Source organism: Sinohyriopsis cumingii, unplaced genomic scaffold, assembly GCF_028554795.1.
Source record: "Sinohyriopsis cumingii isolate HCF-2022 unplaced genomic scaffold, ASM2855479v2 utg001881l, whole genome shotgun sequence".
NCBI lineage: Eukaryota > Metazoa > Mollusca > Bivalvia > Unionida > Unionidae > Sinohyriopsis > Sinohyriopsis cumingii.
Window position 1 is genome coordinate 126,756 of NW_028316077.1, and position 5,742 is coordinate 132,497.

Genomic DNA, 5,742 nt, shown 5'->3' on the forward strand with positions numbered 1-5,742 from the left:
ACGTTCATTTAAATGGTGACGAAGAACAAATGCAACATAGTTGTTTTATTTGAGTTTTGCTGAAGAATTATATTGGTTTTAATTCAAAGTCATGGGTTTCTGTTAGGTGATTTAATTTCGGATTGGTTAGCTGCTAAATGACATGACAATGCTAACCATTAGACTGAACAAGATATAAAGATTCGACCCTCTTTCTGGTTCCAAAATTACGTCTTAGTTTTTATAAACGGGATATTTACAAACGAATTAGTTATTCATATCTTAAACACCATTCTTAGTATAGTCGATTAGCCATGTTCAGATGAGATGACTTAATTTTTTTCTTTCAATTATTTATTGGATTAATATGATGATCATAAACGTTTGGCATTACTCTGCATTTATTTAAAGACGTTTAGGATCATATTCTGATACATTAAACGTCTTCGCACATCCAACTATCAAGGGCTTTTGGCACATCAGCATAATAGACTCGGCTTCTTTCTGAACTCATTTTGTTATACTCAATACCTTTGGACTCGTGACATAACTTTTAGGACTACCTTGGATTTCATTCACTATACTGTAAGTTATTTTTAATTTTCATTTTGTATTCTAGGAAAATACATTATGTGTTGAAGTTTTAACTCATTTATGTTACTTAGTTTAAGACAATAGTTATGTAACAAGAAAACTGGGGGCATATCCCAGCATACGAATGTCTTTAAATTATTTCAGAGAAATCACAAATACCTTTAAAATTTAATTTCTCTTAGCGTTTGGATTTTATTAGTCAATGCTATTTTAATTTCACATATTTGGGAAATCTTGAGTGTAGCCAACAGGCTTTTAGCATGCCTTTTAAAGTAGAGAACTTTAGTTTAGATCCTACCTAGACAGATTTAGGATTCTTCAGAAAGGACGAGTTGCTTGAGGTTGCCAGATCTTTCTAAACCAAAGGCTTCTTCAACCAAGCAAGAGATAAAGAATTTGATGATTCATTGTTTTCGTGGAAAAAGATATTCATGATGAAAGTTCTTTGGGTTTGATTAGTAAACCTATATCTCGTTCGAACAGCAAATTAAAAGTCTTACATTTGAACCAGATAGATTTAAAGTCAAGATAGTGTCTGTTTCAGAGCATTGATTGCATTGCGAAAGAAGAAAGAGAAATGCAAAGGGCAAAAAAATCAAAAAGACATGCAAATGCAAAAACTTTAAAGAGGAATGCAGATGCAGAAAGACGATACAAACAAATGCAAAACTACGAAGGGAGGTGCAATTTATACTAATATAATTACACCTGGCACGGAGAGCACACACACACACCCATTATACACAAGGTAAGGTTTTGATGTTACTGGAAATATTAGATTAGTACCCAAGTTTGATATTACTGGAATATTAGATTAGTATGCAAAGTTTGATGTTCCTGGAAATATTAGGTTAGTACCCACGTTTGATGTTACTGGAAATATTAGGTAGGTACCCACGATTGATGTTACTGGAAATATTAGATTAGTACGCACGTTAAGAGAAACGAGGTTCAAACGATATGTTTTTCTTTTAGAGAAACTAGCCGCAAATTTGAAATGGCTAAGAGGCACTGTGCATTGCTATTACAGTGTCCATATTGGCTACCATTCACTTTCACAACAAAGTGATAATTATGAAGTCGTTAGGAAATGAATTTTGAAGGATTATTGGTTAGAACCTCAAACACACCAACAAATGTAGAAAATAAACCGGTTAAACTCACGTGTTTGGATGATAAAAAACAACTATTCGGTAGTGGTGCTCAGCCAGGAAGGTTGATAAATATTATGGTAACCTCAGACATCACATTTATTAAGGAATAGGAAAACTGAGTCGATGAGACAAAGGTCGAAACTTTATAATATATATAATCACCAATGCTTGATTCAAAAAGTTTCATTTGTCAATCAAACTGTCTCTCAGCAGGATTTTGGTGAACAAAAACTTTCAAACGCACACGAGCACTTCCATATTTCAATCTGGCTCAACTTTTATACATAAAACGTCTGAAAAAAACTGATCAGTGATTCGTATCTAGTCCTAAATGAACTTATTGTAAGAAGAATGGGTAAGTTATTATTGATTATTACAGACTGACGAGTAAACAACATAGTCAAGGCAGACCTATTGCAAATGCTCCTATTTCTAAAAGATCAAGATCAAAGTCATTTATTGAAAGCAATACATTTGTTGGGTAAAGCTAACCCCAGTCTGATTTTGTTATGAAAAATTATTGACCATACATGTCGACGATTGTTGTTGGTGATTTTACAAAAACATATCCTTATTAAAATATTAAAAGACACGGAAGCTTCTCGGGGCCTTTATTATCAAGTACTTTTCTATTTATGAGAAGTCTTCTTCTAGTGAAAATGTTCTTATTCAGGAGTAGAAGTAGAGTGTGGCTTTGATAATGTTCCTATCCATTGCGTTAATGTATCATCAGACTTAGTCTGATGATTTCTTTGCAATTAATAGATAATGACCTAGCTGGAGATAAGGTTGTGGTTAACCACAAGTAACTGAGAAATCTTGTTTGGATGAAAAAGGTTGATTCTATTGAACTTGAAATATCTGATTTATGTCAAAGAAAGTTATTGAGAATTATGTTTTTCAGGAAATTATTTCTTTATGGTGCACCCAATTCTAACCAGGCTGACACAAAATAAGCACCAGGTGGCAAGATTCTAAGATCATATGTCGATTAGTGACAAAGAAGCTATACAAGTACCATCTCGATGTTTTGTGAGAACGGTCGTCTTTAGGAGAATATGTGGACCACTTGAGGTACCTGCTGGTGACGGTGGTCAGTGAGCAACACATTGATTGCTTTAAGTTTTTTCGACAGAAACTTCTTATTCTGACCTATCCAATTCCCAGGATTGATCATTTTTGTTTATGTAAGTCTTATAACAAGATTTTAAATAATTTGCATTGGCCGAAAAATAAAATTAATGTACCTAAATTCTGTAGATCCAGTAAAATATTAGAAAAATCCAATCCGAAGATGACTTAGGCATGCCTGTAACATACTCCTGCGTTTGAAGAACAATTTATTAAAATAATGTTAAATTGTGTTGGTTCCGCAGGTAAGACTAAGTCAGGCAACCATTTATTGGTGAGCATAATGAGTGCATCTATAAGATTTTTCCAGAGGCTTTAAGGAATTTTAGAACTAAAACCATAGTAAAGCTTTGACACAGTTTTCTCGTACACTTTTTTGCCTTCCCAACTATGCTAAATCTGTTCCAGGGTCAAAGTTTATGACCCAAAGTTTCCAGCAAGTCATGCATAAATGTTGCATTCAACTGTTAAAATCTTCCGAATATCTCTTTGAAACCACATGGCTTTGGAAACAGTTCATCAAACGTTGAAGAATATGATTCGGTAGTATTGCTTTCATTGAGAAAAACAGTGGGACGATGTTATTCATTTGTTGTTGCCTGCAGTAAAGCAATGTAATTATCTTCAGATTTTAGTCCTTGTTCATATTGTCCAGAATATTGAAGTTATTAAGAAAGAAACTTCTCTCGACCGGAGATCGAGAAATTGATCTTCTTGACATTGTCGCTTCTTGACATTGTCGCTTCTTGACGTTGTCGCTTCTTGACATTGTCACTGATATCAAATACTAATTACAAAGGGGGCAACAGTAAATAATCTTGAGGTAACAGGAGCAAATCGTCAGTCTACTCAGCCAAGAATGAAATTAAGGTATGATAAATGTCACAGAATTAGTCAAAAAAATAGCTTGGTTTTGCATTAGAACTATTTGACTATCTTTCGTTGTGATGTGATGCGATTTGGATTTTTAACGTAGCTTTAACAATTTTCCAGTCATATTGCTACGATGTCTGCAATGTGGCAGTTTATAGTGATGTCTAGCACTGGGGCATCATGCCGCAGACATGTAGCATGATGTCCCACCCAGTCACATTATCCTGACACCAGGCCGACCAGTCCTAACACTAACCTCTTAATGCTGAGCGCCAAGCGAAGCAGCTGTTAGTACCATTTTTGTAATTCTTTGGTATGGCTCGGCCGGGGATCGAACCCACGACCTCCCGCATCCGAGGCGGACGCTCTAACCACTAGGCCACCGGAGCGGTTATCTTTCGTTGTACATACGTACAACGTTATCTAGGGTGAATAAGTGTTTTTTCCAGGTAAGCGACTAACATGTACCTCGCCAGAAATTACTTGTGACGAAGGGACATTAATAACATGATGTGCACTGGAATTTTGCCCTGACTTTTGCTCACTCTCGTATGGATTTAAGTAAGGTCGATTTCTAAACCGACACTGGCCGTTTTGGATCACGTCAAGGAGTGTACGCTCTCCGTTATTCTCCAGCCCTAAGGGTAAGTGTTAAATTTACATTTCATTTGATATGCGAAGTTTATTCGGTTTGTAATCTCTTATCGCGTAATAATGCATTTATTACAACGCAGATTTGAACTTTGAATTACAAGTCACTATTAGACGTTAATGTATTAGCATATATCTAGAGATTTTACAGAAACTATTATTATGACCAGTTTGGTTTTATTGTAGCTGAATGTGACGGTGATTATGACTATCACTGAGATTGTGACTGTGACTATGACTAGAGCGGACTAGAGTTTACTAGAGATGTCTAGAGCTATCTGAAGCTGTTTTAGGGCTTTCTGGAGTTACCAGAGTATTTAAGGCTGCGTGCTGTCGATACGTATGTATGTATGTACGTATGTCTGTGCCACGGACGTAGACGTAGCTAATTCAAAAGGGTGCTGTATGCTGTCTGTACGTGTATACGTATGACTGTACGTGTGGTGGATCCATAAAGGGTGCGAGCGGCCGAGAAGAGTGTGGGCCAACCCATGAAATCATGCGACTGTACAAGGGGTCTAGAAGCATACGTTTGGTTCAATTATTGTTCCAATTGCATTTTTGTGTTCATAACATTGTTTTGAATCTTAGTTGTGTTCATAAGACGATTTTGAATCTTGTGTTCATAAGATTATTTTGAATCTTAGTTGTGTTCATAAGATTGTTTTGAATCTTAATCGGAGTTCATGTTGGAGATTATGTGAATCTGTCTTGTATGTATAATACTGTTTGGAAGCGTATCTGCAATCCATGAGGTTTAGTGGATCTGTACTTCATATTGATTTAATATTTTTGGTTTATTTTCAATGTGTGAATGTTGTGTAGAGTGATTGGGTCAATCGTATGTAGAGAGCGTGAGAGAATCATTGTATTTTTACATCATATATTTCTCTTTATTAATTCATTTCATAAATTTCCATCTTTCACACATTGTATCTGTCTTATTCATTTGGTTCAAAATCCCACTCGATTTCCATTCTGCGACAATAAAAATACAAAAAGGAAAAGTGTTTGATGTCTTTTGATAAAGTCAAGGCTATATTGTCCATGGCTATGTAATATACTATTTATACAAATGAAACAAGTAAGAGATTTAAATTACATTATTAATCACTCCATTGAGGTGTAAACAGAAAGTGACTTAATTTGCACCACTAGCACTCCAGGGAGGTGTAAACAGAAACAACCTTGTCATAGTATTATGTTAAAGGAACACGTTGGTAGAGATAATGGAACAACTCTATGGTTATACACTAAATAATAGAAAGAATCAAAGCAAACAAGTTTTGTAAATATTGACAAATAATTTAATTATGAAAGTCATAAAATAAAGATTTAACAGGAATTTCACAGTATTATG